Source organism: Nomascus leucogenys, chromosome 2 (assembly GCF_006542625.1).
Source record: "Nomascus leucogenys isolate Asia chromosome 2, Asia_NLE_v1, whole genome shotgun sequence".
NCBI lineage: Eukaryota > Metazoa > Chordata > Mammalia > Primates > Hylobatidae > Nomascus > Nomascus leucogenys.
This window is the reverse complement of record NC_044382.1, coordinates 2,548,651-2,572,824: the sequence shown is the minus strand read 5'-3', so window position 1 is coordinate 2,572,824 and position 24,174 is coordinate 2,548,651. Positions and strand designations below refer to the sequence as shown.

Below are 24,174 nucleotides of genomic sequence, written 5' to 3'. Positions count from 1 at the left end.
CATGTGCCAAAGATTGAAACAGTTCCCTTATGTTGCGCAATACATAAAAATCAATGCGGCCGGGCGTGGTGGCTCACACCTGTAATCCCAGCACTTTGGGAGGCTGAGGCAGGCCCATTATGAGGTCAGGAGATTGAGACCATGGTGAAACCCCATCTGTACTAAAAATACAAAAAAAAAAAAAATAGCCGGGCGTGGTGGCGGGCGCCTGTAGTCCCAGCTATTCGGGAGGCTGAGGCATGAGAGGGGCGTGAACCTGGGAGGCGGAGCTTGCAATGAGCCAAGATTGTGCCACTGCACTCCAGCCTGGGCAACAGAACAAGACTCTGTCTCAAAAAAAAAAAAAAAAAAAAATCAATGCAAAACCAATTGAACACCCAAATTCAATCCTGAAACCAAAAAATTCCAAGGGGAAAACACAGGATCAGCGTTTCTTTGTGGGAAAACTTGAATCTGTGTACCCATAGACAAATACCACGGCTTCACCTCCCCTCAATGGGACACAGAAATCACTGCTAACAAAAGCAAATATCAGCGTTTGAGACTAATAAACATTTTAGACCTCTCTACATGGGAGAGAAAACAACGAACCCAAAGAGAAGGCATCCTACCTTGGGGGAAAAGGTGATTGGGAGAAAATTATGGAAAATCATAAATTTCAAACCTATTCAAGAAACTAAAACTACTAAGTGGGGGGAAAGGATACAAACAAATACACAAGCAACAAATGTGCAAAGGACCTGCGGTAGCCACTTCTGCAAAGAAAACATGAAACTGACTCACAGCTATGAGAAGAGTGGCACCTCATCACTCTCATGCCAAACACACACTAAGATACCGTCAAACTCCACTGAGAATGAGCATTACTCAAAGGAGCAATAGAAGTTTTGGAAGGCAGGGGCCTATGTAGATTCATGCAAATGGAAACTCTTATACGCTATTGGTGGCATTGAAAATTAGTGTATATACTGTGAAAAAAAGTTGGAGCTTCCTCAAAAAATTAAAATTACCACTTCCAGTTCATCTAGTCATTCCCATACTCGGTTTTTCATTTACAGCAAAGGAGACCTGTCCCTTAAGGAGTTACCTGCCTTCCTGTGTTTAATGAAGCACAATTCATGATACCCAAGATAGGGAATCAAGCTACCTGATCATCCACAGGCAAAGGGAGGAGGAAACTGTGGGATATCCGCACAACCCAATACTCCTCAGCCACATGCAAATCATGTCCTTCTCGTTTCGAACAACGTGGATGAACCTGGAAAATATTATGTTAAGTAAAATAAGCCAGGCATAGAAAGACAAGCACAGCATCATCTCACTTATATGGAATCCAAAATCTTTACGTTCAAGAAGTAGAAGTACAGTAGTGGTTTGCTGAGCAGGGGGGAATGAGGGGGATGTGAAAGATTCATTTTGGAAACACAGTTGCAGTTAGATGACAAATACATTCTGGTGTTCTATACCACAGCTCGGTGACTGGTTAACAAAATACTGTGTTGTATGTTTCAAAAAAGCTAGAAGGGAACAATTTGTTCTCTCAACAGAGAAGTAATACCTGATCTTTGGAAACAGATATGCTAAGTACCCTAGTTTGATCACTACTCAAAGTACACATATATCAATATATCCCAGAGGAACAAAATGTCTCAGCATGCCCTCTAATAATGTACTTTATTATACACAAAAAAATAAGAAATCTGAATACACAATGCTAATATTCACATGAAACCACAAACGGCCCTGAATATCTGAGGTATCCCGAGAAATACAAACTAAGTTGGAGAGCTTACAATCCTTGATAGCAAATTACATCCCAAAGCTGTAGATATCCAAAATGCGTGTTTGTGTGAGGTGCCATTGGGCTCCAGCCTGGGTGGCAGAGTGATACTGTCTCTCTCAAAACCAAAACTGTTTGAAAATTTGAGTGTATTATGAGTGACAACTGGATGTTATCAAACATGTATAAAGAAAACAAAATTCTAAGCATAAAAATACGTATCTAAACTAATACTGGGCAAAAAAATCTGAATAGACATCTCAGCAAAGATGACATGAAACTGGCCAACAGGTGAAAGAAAAGGTCCTCAGCATCACTACTCATCAGGAAAAATGTACTTCAAAACCACATTCAGATGCCATTTCACTCTTACTGAAATAAATATTACTAAAAAGATTTACAAAAAAATTTTTGAGACAGGGACTCACTCTGTCCCCAAGGCTGGAGTGCAGCAGCAAGATCTCTGCTCACTGAAGCCTTCCCGTCCCAGGCTCAAGTGATCTTCCCACCTCAGCCTCCGGAGTAGCTGGGACTACTGGCATGCACCACTACGCCTGGCTAGTGTTGTATTTTTTTGTAGAAATGGGGTTTTGCCATGTTGCCTAGGCTACTCTCAAATTCCTGGACTTCAGTGATCTGTCTACCTCAGCATCCCAAGGTACTGGGATAACAGGTGTGACTCACTGTGCCTGGCCATAAAAAAAAAAATTTAAAAAGAATGCTAGTATAAGTATAGAGAAAAGGGAACTCTTACACACTGTTGGTGGGAAAATAAATTAGTTTATAAACTATGCTGAAAAGTTGGAGGTCCCTCAAAAAACTAAAAACACGCCTAGTAGGAGGCCAATGTGGGCATATCGCTTGAGCTCAGGAGTTCGAGACCAGCCTTGGCAATGTGGCAAAATCTCATCTCTTACAAAAAAAAAAAAAAAAAAGCCAGGCATGGTGGGATACGCCTGTAGTCCCAGTTACTCGAGAAGCTGAGGTGAGAACATCACTTGATCCTGGGAGGTCGAGGCTGCAGTGTGCCATTTCACTCTTATTGGAATGAATGTTACTCCAGCCTAGGCAACACAGCAAGATTCTGTCTCAAAAAAAAGAAAGGAAATGTAACTACCATATGATCAGCAATCCCACTACTGGGTAGACACCTCCATAGCAAATGGAATGAGCATCAGGGATCAGAAAGACACAATGGGGATAAGAGATGTTCTTCATTAAATGGTTTTGAGAAAACCAATATCCCTATTGCAAAAGAAGGGAACAGAACCCTCTGTTACACAATGCAAAAAACCAACTCAAAGTGGACCTCAACACAAGACCTGAAACCATGAAAATAATAACATTCCTGTAAGCAAAGATAGGGGAGGTTACTTTCGGGGCAACGTGAATCCATGTCCACAAGTTGGAAAGAGTTTTAAAAAAGAAAAGAAAATAAAGGCTGGGCGCAGAGGCTCACGCCTGTAATCTCAGCACTTTGGGAGGCCGAAACAGGCGGATCACCTGAGGTTGGGAGTTTGAGACCAGCCTGACCATCATGGAGAAACCCGTCTCTACTAAAAATACAAAATTAGCCTGGCATGGTGGCACCTGCCTGTAATCCTAGCTACTAGGGAGGCTGAGGCAGGAGAATCGCTTGAACCTGGGAAGCGGAGGTTGTGGTGAGCCAAGATCGCGCCATTGCACTCCAGCCTAGGCAACAAGAGCGAAAACCCCGTCTCAAAAAAAAAAAAAGAAAAGAAAATGAAAAAAGGGACACGTAGTGGTAAAAGTTCATTGAGAATGGAAATTATATGTGAATGATTTTTTTTTTTTTACTTAGGCACTAAAATCACAAGCAACAAAAGCAAACACAGATATGCAAGAGGCTACGCAGACTGAAAAGCTGCTGCTCGGCAAAGCAAACGACAAGCTCCATGAGAAAGGTTTGAAAGAGGGTTTGGGGGACTCATGTATCTGCTAACAGCTTGTTATGGAAAATACAGAACATATACACAGTACTCAGTAGCAACAACAACGAGAAAAAAGAACAAATGATCCACTGAAACTTGGGCGGGGACCCTGAAATATATTTCTGCAAAGACAACATTAAACTGCAGTGAAGCTCCCTACCCTGTCACGTGGCCATGACAGGATGTACAGGGGGACACTTGCTGCTGGTGGATGGAGAAAAGCGGCCCCTGTGTCCGGACAGCTGGAACGCATGTTTTCAAACCTATGGAAGCCTGGAGGCAGCTAGGATCTCTTTTCCTCCTTCTGAGGCTTGGACACCTGCAGCCAAACCTGGGCCTGGCCCCTTCCCTCAACCTGGGCTGGGTTTCCCCTTATTCCGGCAGCTGCAGCTTCCCTATCTACATGGGGGAGTTTCCCTGAGAAAAAATCCTGAACCCCTAAAAATACCACAGCCTGCTATGTTGCCACCCTCAAAAGCCCTTGGTGGGGAAACAAAAAACACCGAAAAATAAAGACTAAAATACTACCAGAGAAAGAGCAAAACGACTGAGAACCTGACAAGAAGAAACAGAACACAGAAGAAAATGAAACCTTCTATACTCACCTTGAAGGAAAAATGCTGGAGCAGTCGTGCTGTGAAGAAGCCCGCACAGAAGGAAGCTCCGTCCTCAGCAGTCAGCACCGGGGACGGGAGCTGTTTCTTCCCCAGGACAGGGACCCAAGTCATCTGGAAGCTGCCAGCGGCACCCAGTGGGGTCCTGAGGGAAGCGGAGCTCTTCTCCTCACTGTGGATGCATGCCAGGCCACACGTGCCACGCTGCCTCCATGGCGGGGGTGGGGAGAGAGGGGAACACACACACGTGCGCCACGTGCAGGCAGAAAAGGTGGTTTGGCCCTGCCTGCTGCTCACAGTGCGCATCGCACGCAGGCTGATCCCATCTCCAGTATGCATCAGCCCAGGCCATGGCCCCAGGGCTCTGGAACTCCTGCACCTGCTCAGCCTGGGCTGCCACAGCTGCCTCTACTTTTCTGCAACCGCCAATGCTTCCAGTCTTCCTGGAACTCTAGTGCTGACAATTTGGGAAGACACAGTCTCTAGCAAGGGGATCCAGAATGAGTGGAGGAGTAGGTTTCTCACAAAGTTGAAACTTCCAACTACCAGTTCATCTAGCCACCTGTTTTTCTTATAAATTTGTTTAAGTTCAGTTCCTTATAGATGATGGATATTAGACCTTCGTTGGATGCAAGGTTTGCAAAAATATTCTCCTATGCTATAGGTTGCCTCTTTACTGTGCTGACAGTTTCTTCTGCTGTGCAGAAGCTCTTTAGTTTAATTGGATCCCATTTGTCAAATCTGGCTTTTGTTGCAGTTGCTTTTGGTGTCTTTGTCATGAAATCTTCGCCCATGCCTATGTCCTGAATGGTACTGCCTATGCTGTTGTCAGGGGTGTTTACAGTTTTGGGTTTTACATTTAAGTCTGGATAAAGACTATGTGGTAATATACACTATGGAATACTACGCAGCCATAAAATACAATGAGATCATGTCCTTTGCAGGGACATGATGGAGCTGGAGACCCTTATCCTTAGCAAACTCACACAGAAAGAGAAAAACAAATATGGGATATTACCACTTATGAGAGTCAAATGATGAGAACACATGAACACACAGAGGAGAAAAACACACCCTGGGGCCTATCAGAGGACGGAGGGTGGGAGGAGGGAGAGGATCCAGAAAAATAACTAACAAGTACTAGACAGATTACACAGGTTGGAATCGGCTTTACCACTTACTCTCAAGAAGCACTCAGCCTCTTTAGACCACAGTGTTCTTATCTTGAAAATGGGAATTATACTGATATCTTCCTATGGCAGAGACTGCTGTTCTGCCCTAGTTACCACTCTTCACTTCCAAAGTGATAGAACCCCATTTTTGGACTAGGCATATGGCTCCCCAGGATGGAGACTGCATATCTTAGCCCCTGTTAGTTAGGTATGGCCCTGTCTCTACTTTCAGCTGATAATTTGCGAGCAAAGCATCACTTAGCAGCTCCCAAGAGCCTTAAGAGGCATATTGATCATCCTCTTTTTTCTTCTTGACTTTCTCTTCCTCCATTGTTTCTGGAAGCCGATGCTATAATCTTGGACCACTAAGATCAAGGCTCAGAATACAATAGGTACAAAATAAAATATAGTCCCTGAAGTGGAGGCTACAAGTCACAGAACCTTAGCTTGTGACATAGGATTAGCTGAAGTGGTCAGGTAGTAGGTAGGAATATGCAGATATTGCAGGCTAATGAAAAAGAACAAGATCATGTCCTTTGCAGGGACATGGATGGAGCTGGAGACCATTATCCTTAGCAAACTAACGCAGAACATAAAACCAAATACCACATAATCTCACTTATAAGTGTGAGATAAATAATAAGAACACATGGACACATAGAGGGAAACAACACACATCTCCCCGCTGGAGATGTTTCCCACCTTCTTTGTATTATTTCCTGTGCTCCTCACATTTTAGTTTATTATTTTATATCTGATTTCATTTTTTGAGGGTCTCACACTCTGTTGCCCAGGCTGGAGTACAGTGGCATGATCACAGCTCACTGCAGCCTCAAGCTCCTAAGCTCAAGTGATCTATCTGCCTCAGCCTCCCGAGTAGCTGAAAATGCAGGCATGCACCACCACACTGGGCGCATATATATACTATTTTGGTAGAGATGGGTCTAGGTTGCTCAGGCGGGCCCTTGAACTCCTGGGCTCAAGCTACCCTCCCGCTTCACTCCCCAGTGTGTTGGGAGGCACCGTGCCCAGCCTGTTAGGGTTTTTATCATGAGAGGATGTTGCATTTTATGAAAAGTTTTTTCTGCATCTATATAGATGATCATATGGTTTTGGCTTTTAATCTGTTCATGTAGTGAATCACATTTGTTACTGCAAATTTTGACCCAACCTTGCATCCCCAGAATAAAGCCTACTTGATTATGGTGAATTAACATTTTCATGTGCTGCTGGATTCAGCTTGCTAGCATTTTGTTGAAGATTTTTGCTTCTATGTTCATCACAAATACTGGTCTGAGGTTTTCTTTCGTTGTCCCGTTGTCATGTCCCTGCCAGATTTTAGTATTAGGCTGATGCTGGCTTCAGAGAATGAATTATGGAGGAGCCTCTCTTCTTTGGTTATTTAAAATAGTTTCAGTAGGGGCCGGTCGTGGTGGCTCACGCCTGTAATCCCAGCACTTTGGGACGCCGAGGCGGGCGGATCACAAGGTCAGGAGATCGAGACCATCTTGGCTAACATGGTGAAACCCCCGTCTCTACTAAAAATATGAAAAAAAAATTAGCCAGGCATGGTGGCGGGCGCCTGAGGTCCCAGGCTGAGGCAGAATGGTGTGAACCCAGGAGGTGGAGCTTGCAGTGAACCGAGATTGCACCACTGCACTCCAGCCTGGGAACAGAGCAAGACTCTGTCTCAAAAAAAAAAAAAAAAAGTTTCCATAGGATTGTTGCCAGTTTATCTTTATGCATCTGGGAATCTGGCTGTGAATCCATCCGGTGCAGGGCCTTTTTTTTGAGGTTTTATTACTGATTCATTCTGAGCTCAATATCGTTCTGTTCAAGGTTTCAAGCTTTTCCTGATTCAATCGCGGGAGATTATGTGTTTCCCCAATGTATCCATTTCCTCTAGATTTTCTAGCTTGTGCACACGTGCAGAGCATTGTTCACAGTATTCTCTGAGAGTTCTTTGTATTTCTATGGGATCAGCTGTAATGCCATCTTTGTCATTTCCAATTATATTTATTTGGATCTTCTCTTTTTTTTCCTTTAGCTAGCAGTCTATCAATCTTGTTTAAGTATTTCACAGAAGCTACTCTTGATCTTATTAATCTTTCGTATAGATTTTTGCATCTCAGTTTCATTAAGTTCTTCTCCAATAAGTTATTTGCTTCTGCAAGCTTTGAGGTTGGTTGGTTTTCTAGTTCCTTTACGTACCAAATTAATTGTTAACTTGAGATCTGACTTTTCGATGAATGCGTTTAGCAATACACACTTTCTTCTTGACACTGTTTTAGCTGCATCCCAGGAATCTTTGGTAAACTATGTCCCTATTTTCATAAATTTGAAAGACTTTTTAAATTTTCATAAATTCGGAAGATTTTTTAAATTTCTGCCTTTTTTTTTTTTTAAGATGGAGTCTTGCTCGTCTCCCAGGCTGGAGTACAACAGCACAATCTTGGCTCACTGCAACCTCCAACCTCCACCTCCTGGGTTCAAGTGATTCTCCTGCCTCAGCCTCCCAAGTAGCCTGGATTACAGGTGCCTGCCACCATGCCCAGCTAATTTTTTGTATTTTTAGTAGAGACAGGATTTAGCCATGTTGGCCAGGTTGGTCTCAAACTCCTGACCTCATGATCCGCCCGCCTTGGCCTCCCAAAGTGTTGGGATTACAGGTGTGAGCCACTGGGCCCGTCCAGGTTTTTCTTTTTAGATTCATTGAGGCTTGCTTCATGACTGAGCATGTGATTGATCTTAGAGAGTCTTACCTGTGCAGATGAGAAAAAAGTATATTCTGTGGCTGTTGAGTGGATTTTTCTGCAGAACACCATTAGGTCTAACTGGTCAGGTGTTGAGTTTAAGTCCAGCTTCCTTGTTAATTTTCTGTGCTAATGATCTGTCTAACGCTGTCAGTGGGGAGTTGAAGTCTCCCACTAGTACTGTGTGGTTGTCTAAGTCATGTTGCAGGCCAAGAAGAACTCGTGTTATGAATCTGGTTGTTCAACGTTGGGTGAATATATATTTAAGGTAGTTAAGTCTTGTTGGATTGTACCCTTTATCATTATGTAATGGCCTTCATTGTCCTACTTAATTTTTTTTGCTTTAAAGTTTGCTTTATCTGATATAAGAATAGCAATGCCTGGGCTGGACGCGGTGGCTCATGCTTGTAATCCTAGCACTTTGGAAGTCTGAAGCAAGTGGATTGTTTGAGCACAGGAGCTGGAGATCAGCCTGGGCAACATGGCAAAACCCCATCTCTACCACAAAATACAAAAATTAGCCAGGTGTGGTGGGGCATGCCTATAGTCTCAGCTACTCAGAAGGCTGAGACAGGAGGATCACTTGAGACTGGGAGGTTGAGTGCAGCAAGCCATAATCACAGCACTGCACTCCAGCCTCAGTGACAGAGCACATCTCCAAAAAAAAAAAAAAGAATAGTGACTTTTGCACAGTAGGTATTTCTCCATCCCTTTACTTTGAGCCTTTGAATGTTGTTACACATGAGATGAGTCTCTTGAAGATGGTTGGTCTTGCCACTGGATCAGAGATTTAAGTGTAAGGCCTCAAACCATAAGAACTCTAGAATAAAACCTAGGAAATACCATTCAGGACATCAGCCTTGGGAAACAATCTATGACTAGGTCCCTGAAAGCAATTACATCACCAACACAAGTTGACAAAGTGGGACCTAATTAAATAAAAGAGCTTCTTCATAACGAAAGACACTATTAACAGAGTAAATATACAACCTATGAAATGAGAGAAAAATATTCTCAAACTATGCATCTGACAAAGGTCTAATTTCTAGCATCTATAAGGAACTTAAATCAATATGCAAAATATAAATAACCCTAGTAAAAAGTGGGCAGAAGATATAAGTGGACAATTCTCAAAAGAAGATATACAAGCAGACACACATGAAAAAATGTTCAGCATCACTAACCATCAGACAAATACAAATCAAAACCACAATGAGATACCACCTTACTCTTGCAAAAACGGCCATAATTAAAAAGTCAAAAAACAGTAGATGTTAGCAGGAATGTGGTGAAAAGGGAACATTTTTACTCTTCTAGTGGGGAATGTAAATTAGTATAACCACTATGGAAAACAGTATGGAGAGTCCTTAAAGAAATAAAAGTAGAACTACCATTCAACCCAGCATCCCCACTACTGGGTATCTACACAAAGAAACAGAAATCATCATGTGAAAAAGGCCCATGCACATGCATGTTTGCACAATTCGCAATTGCAAAGACGTGGAACCAACTTAAGAGTCCGTCGACCAATGAGCAGACAAAGAAAATGTGATATATATACACCATGGAATACCACTCAGCCATAAAAAAGAACAAATGCCTTTTACAACAACTTGCAGGGAGCTGGAGGCCATTATTCTAAGTGAGGTAATTTGGGAATGAAAAACCAAGTATCATGTTATCACTTAAAAGTGAGAACTGGCTGGGCGCGGTGGCTCATGCCTGTAATCCCAGCACTTTGGGAGGCCGAGGCGGGCGGATCACAAGGTCAGGAGATCGAGACCATGGCGAAACCCCGTCTCTACTAAAAATACAAAAAATTAGCCGGGCGTGGTGGCGGGCGCCTGTAGTCCCAGCTACTCGGAGAGGCTGAGGCAGGAGAATGGCGTGAACCCAGGAGGCGGAGCTTGCAGTGAGCCAAGATTGTGCCACTGCACTCCAGCCTGGGTGACAGAGCAAGACTCCGTCTCAAAAAAAAAAAAAAAAAAAAAAAAAAAAAAAATTAAGAGATAAGGCTGAAAAGACACAAGACAAATCTTACATATTTTAAGAAAAGGCGCTCGGCCAGGCACGGTGATTCATGCCTGTAATCCCAGGACTTTGGGAGGCCGAGGCGGGTGGATCACGAGGTCAGGAGATCGAGACCATCCTGGCTAACATGGTGAAACCCCGTCTGTACTAAAAATACAAAACATTAGCCGGGCATGGTGGCGGATGCCTGTAGTCCAGCTACGGGAGGCTGAGGCAGGAGAATGGCATGAACCTGGGAGGTGGAGCTTGCAGTGAGCCAAGATCGCGCCACTGCACTCCAGCCTGAGCAACAGAGTGAGACTCTGTCTCAAAAAAAAAAAAAAAAAAAAAAAAAAGATAAGACACTCGTATTCATGACCGTATTAAAAACACTGGGAAGCTACTGAAGATTTTTAATCATGGGGTTAGAAGGAAGAGAGATGAGAACTCTCTTGACACTTGACTGAAATGGAAAAGGAACCAAAAGATTGTCCAAGAAAAGACAGAGAAAAATGACCACCAAGCTTCCCTGGTAACATAGCTAAAAGCAAAATCTTTCTGAGCATGCAGCTGTATTGTATTTTTATTTAATGATCACTTAAATGCTCAACTCCACTAATATAAACATTATTAAACATATACAAAAAATAGGGAATTTTAAAAAGTGAGATAAAATAGTTAGGTAAAGTTCTGATCTCTATTTCCACACTTCGATGGTTCTGCAGCCAACTTCACAGGCCACTGCTGAAGCCAGCTTTGGAAGATGAAACATAGGATGCACAGGCAACGGGACTTGGTGAGGACTGCATGGAGCTGGGGCCAGATGCCACTGTCAGGGAAGATCTAGCTCATGCTAAGAAACCCAAACTAGCATAAACCTCTTCAAAACTTGGCACCATGGCTGTGACCAAACTCCCCCCAGCTTGCCTACTGACGGCATCACAATGGTGGGGCAGTATTTCCTGGCACTCAGTTGCACCTGGGGCAAACAGAAACTGTTTAACAGGAAATGCTAATGTGTGTGAGCGTGTGTGTGCCTGTATGTGTGTGCACATACGTGTATGTGTGCACACGAGTGTGCATGTGAGTACATGTCTATGTGTGCACGTGAATGTATGTGTATCTTGAGTATATGAGCATGTATCTGTGCGTGCACGAGTGTACATGTGTATGTATATAAGTGTGTGTTCATGTGTGTTTGCACTCACCAGTCTGGGTGCTGGTTTGTGAGAGTGGGGCAAGGAGGAGCTGCTGGTGTCACACAACGCTTGCGATAACAGAGAACATTTTTTCTTCCCAGTAAAAACAAATTCCAGCCTTCTAGCGGTGACTCGTACCCTCTCAATCTCTCTCTCCACTTGCTCCTTGTTCCCCCATCTGCCCCTCCTTCTCTCTTCTTCAGAATGTTTTCTGCAGTGCTTTTTCTCATCTTAGCTTGCTCTCTCCTTCGTTCAGCCTTCTAATCGTCTTGTCCATTCTTCCTGTTTCTCACTCCTATTTCTGTCCCGTCATCACTCTCCTCTTCTTGGAATTTTTGCTAAACGGCAGAGGAAGGCTGAGAGTGTTTAACAGATATTCTTTATTCCTCCTGCACATCCTCATTACAGAAGCATGTGTAATAATGTCCACTTGCACACACAGCCTGACCCTCTGACCTTCCACAGGGGGCTGGTGTTGGGGATGGGGTGTGGAGGCAGCAGAGGGACACTGGGAAAGGTCCATGGATCCAGGCTCAGCTCAGAGGCTGAATTCAAAACCTGGCACCATGGCTGTGACCAAACTTCCCCCAGTCTGCCTACTGACGGCATCACAATGGTGGGGCAGTATCTTCTGGCCCTCGTTTCACCAGGGGCAAAGAGAAAATGTTGAACAGGAAACGTTAATGTGTGTGAGTGTGTGTGTGCGCCTGTATGGGTGTGCATGTGCATGTATGTGTGTGCACACACAAGTGTGCAATGTGTGTACACATGTGAATGTCTATCTTGAGTATACGAGCATGTATCTATACGTGCACATGAACATGTGTGCACATGAATGTAACGTGTGCGTATATGTGTGTGTGTGCATGTGTGTTTGGACTCACCAGTCTGGGTGCTGTGGTTTGTGAGAGTGGGGCGAGGAGGAGCTGCTGGTGTCACACAAGGCTTGTGATAACAAAGAACCTATTTTCTTCCCAGTAAAAACAAATCCCAGCCTTCCAGAGGTGACTTGCACCCTCTCAATCTTTCTCTCCACTGGCTCCAAAGTAAGGGACTGATTATTTTAAAAATATAACAGTGACGAGTGGTTTTTCACTCAGTTTTGGTTTGTTAAGGCCATTCCTTGGGATAAAGAAAACAAAAGGGGGGGGATGAGAAACAAGCATAAAAACAAGAAATAGAAGCAGCAGCATAAGAAAGTGAAGAGGAACATTATGATGATGATGATGATGATGATAAGATTAGACTGGAAGAAAGGAAAAAGAACAGGTGCAAGAATTAGAAGACCTGTTATGATACCTTTTTTCCCCTCCCCGATTCACGAAATAAAAAAAATCCAAGACTATGAAAACAAAAAACAAGCAAAAAGATACACAAATAGTCAACCCCTAAATTTTGTTAAGAATGAGGCAATGCTGCCACTCACAGCTAGCTCAGGTGCCAGCAGGAGGAGGGCACCCTCCAGAGACTGCAGGAGAAAAGAGAGGACTCCTCCTGGCCCTGGCTACGCCTCCACCTGTCACCGAGGGCTGCGGTACAGAACCGGCAGCTTCCTACCCATGCCAGGCCGGGCTAGGCCCCAAAGCGCTCCTACTCCCCCTTCCCAGGCCCCAGATTTGCTGCTGCTGCTGCCACCATTAGCGCCGACGCCAACACAACCAGCGCTGCTGTCACCTTCCATCCACCGGCCCACCCTACAAGGCTCCTACCACCTGGCCAACACGGGTGCCCTCCTGCCACTCTTTTCGAGCTGCAGTCTCCATTGCCGTCGCCACCACAACCGCAGGAGGTGAGTCGCAGAGCTGTGCCATCGGCAAACTCCAGTCTCCAGCTCGCCATAGATAACTCCTCCTTCACGTCCTCCTCGGGCCTGGCTCGGAGAGCCTGGGTGGGCAAAGCCAAAAAACCCTAAAACAGGATGCAGAAAGTGGCAGTGTTAGAGCCTCACCTTGTCATGCTGGCCACCGGGTGGCAAGGGCTGGTTTCAGCGAAGGCACTCACACGCACCTTCTGAAGTCCAACCTCTCCTCCTGGCCCAAGCTGGCCTCCTGACTTGGGATGGGGACTGGGGACACCACATGCCAGGCGCTCCTTGGGGAGTAGGAACAGCAGAAACTCCGACCCAGCCAGTCCTCCCCACCCAAGTACCTGTTCTCATTCCTGACTCTGCCACCCACAGGGCCCTGAGCCCCTGCGGTGCCCACTATTCCATGCCCGGGGTCCCAGATGGTCTCCGCAACACGAACAACAGGGCGAGGGCCGGGAAACCACGGTGGGTGTGGGGGCCCTGCTGTGCTCAGAGAATTGCTGCGAAAACTCTGTGCACCCACCACGCCCCAACACGAGCAGAAGTTCACCCTCTAGAGCCTTGACTCTAGGAAGAGAAGGGCCCCTTCCTCAGAGGCCACTGCTGTACTGGCCACCTCCACAACCCACTGCCGGCGGCAGCAGTGCAGCGCCCACCAATACCGCCCCAACCTGGCCCCTAGTGCCAGCAGCGTAGCCCTCGGACTGCGCCCACGACACACCCAGAGCCAGCTACGGGCAGTGTAACCCTAATAGCACCCCCAAACTACCCCTCTGCCGCTGGCAGTGTAGCACCCGATAGTGTCCACAACCCATCCCCACCACTGGCATTGCAGCACCCAATAGGGCCTCCAACCCGCTCTTTCCCCCCTTCCCCCACCCCCGGGCAGCACAGCCCCAGATAGTGCCCCAACCGCTCCCATCGCGGGCAGTGAACGCCCGGGATAGTGCACCCAATCAACCGCACCCCCACCTCCTCCCTCCTCCCCCAGCAGTGCAGCACCCGACAGCTCCCCTAAACCGCCCCCGACTGTTGGCTGGCATTGTTGCTGGCATTGTAGCCTGGGATAGCTCACCCAACCCGCCCTCTGCCTTGGGCAGTGCAGCAGCTGATGGCCCCCCAACCCACCCTCCCCGCCGCCAGCAGTGCACGATAGCGCACACAATCTGCCTCCAACCCCCCTACCTTGGGCAGTGTAGGGCCCTGATAGCACAGCCAACCCTCCCACCACCCACCGCCAGCATCGCAAAGCTGGATAGCACCCCCCCACCAGCCCCCCGCGGCAGGCAGTGCAGACCCAAGAACACACCAAACCTGCCACCCCCAGGCGGGCAGTGCAGCCGCAGACAGCGCACCTACCCCACCACCTTCCTACCACTGTAACTGAGCTTCAGTCTCCATCACCACCACCAACTGCAGCCACGCAGGCCTCAGTGGCAAACACTCCAGCCTCCAGCATGCACAAGTGGCCCCCGCTTCTCGTCCTCTAGCCGGTCAGGAGCAGCTCTCCCTGCCGGCCATCCTTCTACTGCTCTGGCCGCCCTCCCACCTCTCTCTGGCCGCCCTCCTACACTCCGGTGCGCGTTGCATTCTCCCTCGCCACCACCAAATGCAGCGAGGCGAGCCGGTGATGCAACGCTCCAGCCTCCAGGGTGCAGCAGGTGGCTGAGCTCCCCTCCTCCGGGTCCTCCAAGCCGAAAACAAAGCACGCCTGCAAGCTGATACAGAGGAGCCTAAAATGACGCGAGGCCTCCTCAGCATGCACATGGGCTTATGCGCATGGTTTCTAGACTACATGTTCTGATTGGATGAGAGAAAACCTCTAGGCCTTCTCTGATTGGGCTTTATTTTCACACTCTGATTGGTTGTCCTGAGACTTGCTCTCATCCAATCAGAACATGATAATAAAGTCCAATCAGAGTAGGCCTCTGGTTTTCTCATATCCAATCAGAACGTGTAGTCCAGAAACCTCATATGCATAACCACTGTGTATAAATAGTGCTGAAGGGGAGTCAGGCCCTTCCAGGTTGTGTCTGCTCCGCGAGCTTGTCTGTGCCCAGCTTAGTGAACCAGGACCAGGACCAGGGATAGCCACCATCGCACGCTTGAGGCTTATAGTTTTCGGCACCGCGGCTCGCCTCGCCGCGGTTGGTGGCCGCAGAGACTGCAGTGAGGCTGGAATGGTAGGAAGGGGAAAATAGTTTTGGGGTAGATGGAGGGGTACAGAGAGTGCTTAGTGCCAAAGGGAAAAGAGGATGGCGAGCAGGAGAAGGCATTGCAAAAAGACGGTGAGAAAAAAGGTGGAAAAAAAAATTTTGGGGGGTACATGGAGAGGGAAAAACGGGTGGTGAACAGGAGGGAGAGAAGGTTTTGCAGAAAGACAGTGGGGAAAACGTTTTTGGGTATATGGAAAAAGAGAGTGATGAGAGAGGAACGGGGGTGAGCGGGGGGGAGAGAAGGTTTGCAAAAATACGGTTTTTCTCAGATGCTTTATTTCTGTTGAGATGCTCATATATTTATCCTTTATTCTATTAATGTGGTGTTTGCATCCACTGATTTTTCAAATATTAAATCAATGGTGCATTCCTGGGGTAAAACATAGTTGCACGTAGTGCATTATCTATTTTATATGTTGCTGGAGTTTGTTTGGCGGTGTTTTGTTGAATATGTTTGATTTTATAAAACAATGAAAAATACCGGTCTAAATTGTTTTGGTGTCAGAGTAATCCTGGCTTTATAAAATGAATTGGGAGGTGTTCTCTCCCCTTTTATTTTCTGCAACAGTTGGTGAACAATTGATATCAATTGCTCAGAGTGTTTGATAGAATTCACCTGGGAAGCTCCCTGAGATGGGATTTTTATTGTAAGTTTTTTAAATTACTATCTGATCTTTTAACCTTCTGTAGATCTATTTATATTTTTTATTTCTCTTTTACTCTATTTTAGTTTGTCTTTTTCTAGGACTTCATCCATTCTGTCTAGGCTGTCTTAATTTTTTTGGCATAAGATTTTAATTGCATTCTCTTTTAATCATTTTTGTTTTGTAATACTGGCAGTGATGGTGTTCTCTTTTATTGATGATTTTAGTAATTGGATTCTCTTCTCTTTTTTTTTCTTGTTTAGCCTAAATAAACATTTGCCAATTTTGTTATCTTTCCAAACATTTAATTTTGGTTTATTGATGTTCTTTGTTGTTTCATATTCCCTATCTTTCTGTTGGCTTAACTCTTGTGAAATGTTTCTCTTTGTCTTTAGGAAGATTGTATTTGGTTAATAAAATTTAAGTTGATTTTGGAGTATCAACTTTTATGTGAAAGTAGAAGCATGAATTGGGAAAAATGGGTTCTCAAGTATTTTTTTGGTGGTGGCGGGGGTGGGTGGGGGAACAAAATGAGTATCCATGTAGTCCTTGGTTCCCCAAATCATTGAGCTAACTTGGTCAAAATAAGTAGCCTCTCATTCCTTATCTCAACGGGGTGGTCTTGCCTTGCTTGGAGACATTATAGTGAATTCACTTGATGTAGTTTCTTTTAATCATATCAATTTTCTTCATGTCCCATTTTCTTTTCTTTTTTTTTCTTTGAGACAGAGTCTCGCTCTGTCACCCAGACTAGAGTGCAGTAGCCCTCGGCTCACTGCAATCTCTTCCTCCTGGGTTCAAGCGATTCTCCTGCCTCAGCCTCCCAAGTAGCTGGGATTACAGGCATCCACCACTACGCCTGGCTTATTTTTGTATTTTTAGTAGAGACAGGATTTCACCATCTCGGCCAGGCTGGTCTTGAACTCCTGACCTCCTGATCCACCCACCTCAGCCTCCCAAAGTGCTGGGATTACAGGCGTGACCCACGGCACCCAGCCCATATCTCGTTTTCAGCCAGTTATTGTACCTGGAATGATTACTAGAATCACATTCCGTCTCGCACAGGTAAATAAGTAAATTCTGTGATTTAATATCTAAATTATATATATTTATTTATATATACATATATTTTACTTGTAATTCAATGAAAATAAAGCTTTGTATGCTCTGTGTAAAACATGCTGTCTATATTCTCTTGATAGTAAAGAAAAAATTGAGTAATTTGAATGTATTTGAATTTTACATATATCCTCCATTTAGTAAGAGAAATAAAATCTTAGTACTTGATTTAGTAAATTCCTACATTAAATTCCTAATTTAAATTAAGATGTTTCTTAGCAGAAACAAAGTTTATCTTAATGGGATGATAATTCACTAGTTTACCTCTGACAAGCATCAGCTAGTATTTATTATGAAATTACACAGCACCAAAATAAAATAGAATACAATTATTTAAAACACAAAAAATATTTTATTGATTAATTTAGACATCAGATGTTTACATTATAAAATCAAAGTATTTTGGGGGTTGTGTTTTTGTTTTTAGGATATTAGCAAATATTAACAAACATGAACCATAGTAAAAGTTGTACAGTAACACTTGAACATTCCGTTTTCAAATAAACCAAATTTATGTGTCAGATTGAAAAGCTTTTAAATGAGCGATGTTTCTGTTTGTGTCCAAATATTTGTATATCATGTAGACAGCCCAAGAAAATATGCAGATATGTAAGCCATTGAATAGAATGGTAAAGAACACATTCTTAAAGAAGAGAAGCAGCATCCGAACCATTTTGCATTCTCACTAGCAATGTAAAAGGATTTCAGTTTCTCCGCATATTTATCACTTGTTATTTTACATTTATTTTGATTGTATCCTAGTGGGTGTGAAATAGTACCTCGTTGTTTGATTTGTATTTCCGTAATGACTAGTGATGCTGTATACTACATATATATATATACATATATGCACTTATATTTATGCACGTACACATATATAGCTTGTATACCTTGTTTGGAGAAATATCTATTCAAATTATTTGCCCATTTTTTAATTTGTTGTTTGCCTTTTAGTTTTTGAGTCATACGTATTCTTTGTATGTTCTGGATACTAGATTATCATCAGATATATGACTTGACAAATATTTTTTCTCATGCTGTAGGTGGTTGTTTTAGTCTGTCTGGACTACTATAATAAAACCCATAGATTGAGTGGTTTATAAACAACAGGAATTTATTTCTCACAGTTCTAGAGGTTGGAAAGTCCAAGATCAAAGCACTTGCAGATTCAGTGTCTGGTGAGGGCCTGCTCCGTCATAGATAGCTGTGTTCTCATTGTAACCTTGCATGGCAGAAGGGGCAAGGAAGCTCTTTGGGTCCTCTTCTATAAGGGAACTAGTCTCATTCATAAGTGCAGAGCCATCATGACTTAATCTCCTTCCCAAACCTCTGAATACTGTCACATTGGGGGTGAAGATTTCAGCAATTTTGGAGAAACATAACCCTTCAGACAATAGTACTTGTCTTATAACTTTCTTGATAATGTCCTTTGATGCAAAAAAGTTTTTAATTTTGATGAAGTCCAACTTATTTTTTCTTGTGTTACTCTTGCTTTGGATGTGGTATCTAAGAACACATTGCAAAATCCAAGGTCATGAAGATTTATATGTACATACATATATGCGTGTGTATATATATGTATATACACATATATGTGCATGTGTGTGTATATATATATGTTTTTTTTCTTTTTTCTGAGAAGGAGTCTCTCTCTGTCACCCAGGCTGAAATGAGGTGGTGCAATCTCAGCACCACTCCCAAGTAGCTAAGATTACGGATTACAGGCGTGCACCACCACACCTGGCTAATGTTTCCTTCCTCTTCTTATTCAGTAAAGACTGAGCTCACATCCTAATGGATACTTTACCACCTACAGAAGTTTGTTATAATTGCAAAAAGAAAAGATTAGTAATGACCATATGTAGTAAAACAAACAGAAACTACAAAAACAGGACCAGGAAAAGATACGGAACATGTGGCAAGAATAGAACCAGTCGGGAGCAGTTTATATTTCTAACTGAACTGTATTTTATAGTGGCCAGTGAGAAGCAAGGCCTCCAGCTAGTCAGGAGGCTGAGGCAGGAGAATCGCTTGAACCTGGGAGGCAGAGGTTGCAGTGAGCTGAGCTCACGCCACTGCACTCCAGCCTGGGCGACAGAGTCAATTGCTGGGCTGGGCAAAGTGGCTGACACCTGTAGTCCCAGCACTTTGGGAGGCTGAAGTGGGCAGATCACTTGAGGTCAGAAGTTTAACACCAGCCTGGGCAACGTGGTGAAACCCCATCTCTACTAAAAATACAAAAAGTTGGCTGGGCATGGTGGCTCATGCCTGTAATCCCAGCACTTTGGGAGGCCGAGGCGGGTGGATCACCTGAGGTCAGGAGTTCAAGACCAGCAAACATGGTGAAAACCCATCTTTACTAAAAATACAAAAATTAGCGCAGTGTGGTGGCGAGCACCTATAATCCCAGCTACTCAGGAGGCTAGGGAAGGAGAATCACTTGAACCTGGGAGGTGGAGGTTGCAGTCAGCCGAGATCATGCCTTTGCACTCCAGCTGGGTGACAAAAGTGAAACTCTGTCTACAAATGTATTTTTAAAAAAATATATATATATATATATACACACATATATAAAAAGTTAGCTGGCCATGGTGGTGGATGCCTGTAATCCCAGCTACTCTGGAGACTGAGACAGGAGAATCACTTGAATCACTCCAATCATGACATCATGGAAAAGGCAAAACTAGGCAGCATAAAGAACTTTTAGGGTAGTGAAACATCTTGTGTGACTGTAATTGTGGATACACGTCATCATGCATCTGTCAAAATCCGTAAAATGTACAACCCAAGGAGTCAACCCTAACATAAAAGATGGACTTCGGTGAATGATAATGTACTGATATTGGCTCAGTAATTCGAATATGTTCCACACTTAGATGTTCATAAAGAGAAAACTGTGAGGGGAGGGGTATGTGGAAACTGTACTTTCAGCTCAATTTTTCTATAAACTTAAAACTGCTCGGCCGGGCGCGGTGGCTCACGCTTGTAATCCCAGCACTTTGGGAGGCCGAGGCGGGCGGATCACGAGGTCAGGATATCGAGACCACGGTGAAACCCCGTCTCTACTAAAAATACCAAAAAAAAAAATTAGCCGGGCGTGGTGGCGGGCACCTGTAGTCCCAGCTACTCGGAGAGGCTGAGGCAGGAGAATGGCGTGAACCCAGGAGGCGGAGCTTGCAGTGAGCCGAGATTGCGCCACTGCACTCCAGCCTGGGTGACAGAGCCAGACTCCGTCTCAAAAAAAAAAAAAAAAAACTGCTCAAAAAAGGCATATTAAATTTTTTAATATCCTAATAGAGGATCAGAGGATGGGCAAACAAAGCCTGGGCAAAACATGGCAGAAAAAGCACACAATACAACAAAAAAGTAAATTTTTTTCCAATAAGCTGTTGCTCTAAAGTGTTACAGTGATTCTAGTTGGCAACTAAGATTTACAGATTGAAGGGAGAGAGGGGGGATCAAGGGGAAGCTGGAGGATGGTCTGAAAGAGGGAGAGGGGAGTTGTTCAGGCAGAAGTGCGTTGGATCCTGACTCTACCACTCACTATGCGACCCTCTCAAAGAGAAACAAAATCCGGCTCCAATTACAGGGGTAAGGGAAGGTTTTCATCAGTACCAGCTGTTGCACTAGGGAAGGATTTGCAGAGGGGAAGGTTTTCATCAGTACCAGCTGTTGCACTAGGGAAGGATTTGCAGAGGTGACTTTGAGTTTCAAAGGGAGAATGAGGGAGTAGGGAAGGGGTTGGGGGTCGCTCAGTAGAGTCAGGAAAGTAACAAATTGCAAAGGGTTGGTGTGAGTGCTGTTGGCCCCGGTGCTGCTCCCCATCTGGAAACTGCCATCCTCCCAGAGGGACGGGAGACAGAGGCCTTGTCTCAGGTGCCAGCCAGAACAAACACTACATCCTTTTGGCAGCATCAAGTTTTCTCAGGCAGGCAATTAAGGGGCGCCCGAGTTATCTGAGGGGTGTGGCCTCCAGCGCTGGTAACTGTTAGTGTTTGTTCAAGTCTCCATAGGCCAAGGCTGAGGCCTGGTGGAGAACGGGGCTCAGAGGGGCCTGGCTGGAGTCTGGTCCAGAAGGTTCTTTGTCAATAGAGCGAGTTAACGGGGCCCTGGGAGCCTCCATTTTTCCCTTGTGTATCTGTGAGGAGCAAGAGATGACGTGATCCAGGAGCCTCCCGGCTCCACATCCCACAGACGCGGGGCCTCCGCAGCTGCCCTTTCTGATAAAGGAGCCGGGTGGGCTCCCGGACGGCACCCACTGGAGGCCCTGAAGTACCAAGGCTCCTGGAGTGTGTCCTGCGCTGGAGTCCTGGAGGATGCCACAGATCTGGAGGGGGTGGTGGGGTCCTGTCCCAGACTCGCCTTAAACGCTGTGAGGACAACAACCCCCCCAGCCCGCCTCCACCCCCAGCGTGCCTCAGGCAGGAGGCACAGTAGTCCCCTCTGCAAGCTGCAGATTCCCCACCCTGGCTCCAACTGACCATAGTTTTGTTTTGTTTTGTTTTGTTTTGTTTGAGAAGGAGTCTTGCTCTGTCGCCCAGGCTGGAGTGCAGTGGCGCCGTCTCGGCTCACTGCAAGCTCCGCCTCCCGGGCTCTCGCCATTCTCCTGCCTCAGCGTCCCGCGTAGCTGGGACTACAGGCGCCCGCCACCACGCCCGGCTAATTTTTTGTATTTTTTAGTAGAGACAGGGTTTCACTGTGTTAGCGAGGATGGTCTCGATCTCCTGACCTTGTGATCCGCCCGCCTCGGCCTCCCAGAGTGCTGGGATTACAGGCGTGAGCCACCGCGCCCAGCCCAACCATAGTTGAAATCGAGCTGGAGGCGACAACGACATCTTAGAAACCTGAGTCCCCGCCTCAGGGTATTGATGCCCTTTACTGATGGTAAAGCTGGCGTGGAACTTTGCAGCCTTGGCTCAGAAACGCAGCTGAGTGTCCTGAAGCAGGTGCGACCAGAGGACATTGGCAGGGGAGCAGTGCCTCCTTGTGGTCAGTGCATGCCGGCCTCAGTGATGGGAGAACCTTAAGGCTGGTGACATTCAGTACCCAAGCAGGCAAATCACAGAGGTGGCTGGGGGCGTGCAGGGCTAATGGGCAAGCTAGATCAATGGAATAATGTCTTTCAGACAGGGCAACGTTTTAAAAATCGATAATGCTCAGGGCTGGCGGGGGCACACGGAAACTGGCACTGCCATAAACTGCCAGAGGAGAAAGGAAAGTGGGTGCTGGCCCTGGGAGAGGTTTCTTGTTTTGTTTTGTTTTTGGGGGGTTGTTTGTTTTTTTGCAGAGGCAGGGTCTCACTATGTTGCTGAGGTTGGTCTTGAACTCCTATCTTCAAGTAATTCTCGTGCCTTGAGTTCCCAAAGTGCTGGGTTACAGGCGTGAGCCACCAGGCCCGGTCCCCGAGAGCCTTTGGGAACTAGGAATCAAAAGTCTTTCTCTGGGGTGGGGTTGGGGGTGCGGTGTATGTGTGCAGAGGTTTGGAAACTTTGTGGCTTGGCCGTGGATCTCATGGCCTGAGAGCCTCACCTCAGTTTCATGGGCGAGATTGGCCCTTGTGGAGTTCGAGTCCAACCCAGAAGAAACAAGGAAGCCTGGGTGTCCTCCAAGTGTTGCAGCAACCCAGCCTGGGGTCCCCCCAAAGGTAGCCAGAGACAAGCCCAGGATCACCCAGTCTGCAGCAGGGTGCAAAGGTTTGGGGTCCCCCACAAAGGCAGCCAGAGCCAAGCCCAGGGTCCCCCCAGCATCAAGATCTACACCTGGAGTCACCTCAAAGACAGCCAGAGTCTAGCTCTGAATCCCCACAATGTCAGCCAAAGCCAAGTGAGGAGGCACCACAGTGTTCTCAGGGCCAGGGAGAACCAGCCTCAGAGTGGGCCCAGAGTCCAGAGGAGCTGACCTGGAGTGGGGGCGCGGCAGCAGCAGCTATACCCGGGCCCAGGATCACCAGAGCCTTACCCCAGTCAGCAAGTGCCGAGTTCAGAGCCATCACGGCCTGACACCCAAGGCACCTGGCTCCCTGCGGGGTCAGCAGGAGCCAAGCAAGCTGCCTCTGGCTGGGGAGAGGTAACAGGCGGCCATGGGGCAAAGAAGGGAAAAGTTCTTCAGCCCAGGCTCCAGTATCCAAGAAGTTGAAGGAGGAGGAGGAGGAGTTTCCTGTAATCCAGAAGGGGAGGCCCAAATTGGGGTGGGTGTGGAAGGACCACTGCAAGAAAAAGTTACCCCAGATGGTTCAGGACAAGCCCCTGGGCACATCCTGGCAGTGGAAGATGAAGGAACAGCAGGAAAGGAAGCTTGCCAAGGATTCTGCCACTAACCTGGAGGAGGAGAAAGAAAGGCACTGCCAGGAGAAGAAACAGCACAGGGCCAAGAACCTGAAACATCACCTGCAGAACGAGTGGAAGGCAGAGATTGTCCAAGTGATCCAAAACCCCACCAAGCTCAAGCTGGCGAAGACACAGCAGCTGTGCTCCACTGAGAAGCAGGACACCCTGCCCTTGCTGCAGAACCAGCCGTCCCAGCAGCCAGCAGCCAAGGTCTGAGCTCCGGACGGCCCCAAGGCCCTCCATGGCCAGCAACCGTGTCAGACACAGCACCTCAAGCCACTGGCCAGATGCCTCTGCTGGAGCCAGCACTCCAAACCTATGGCTGCAAAATGGTGACCCCACCCTGGCCAGGGCTCCTGGGCCGTTGACGTCTTTTAGGTAGGTCTGTGTGAGACAGAGGCCCAGAGGGGGTCTGGGATATGGCAGAGATGGGGGTGAGAAGAGATTCAGCCCCCTCCCTTCTTCCTCTCCTTCTGTAGGTGCCTTCCGAGCAAGAACAGTATATTCTTCAGTTCCTCAGTGAGCTGGCAACTAGCAGGTGACTCCCACAGATGTTGTATGTCTTGTCTCAGGGCCCTAGGT

General features: G+C 46.1%; 1 pseudogene; it reads left to right on the top strand.

The window, feature by feature from the left end:
• The first annotated feature begins 4,317 nt into the window (after window positions 1-4,317).
• LOC100588583 lies at window positions 4,318-23,808 on the top strand (annotated as a pseudogene).
• Window positions 23,809-24,174: the final 366 nt, after the last annotated feature.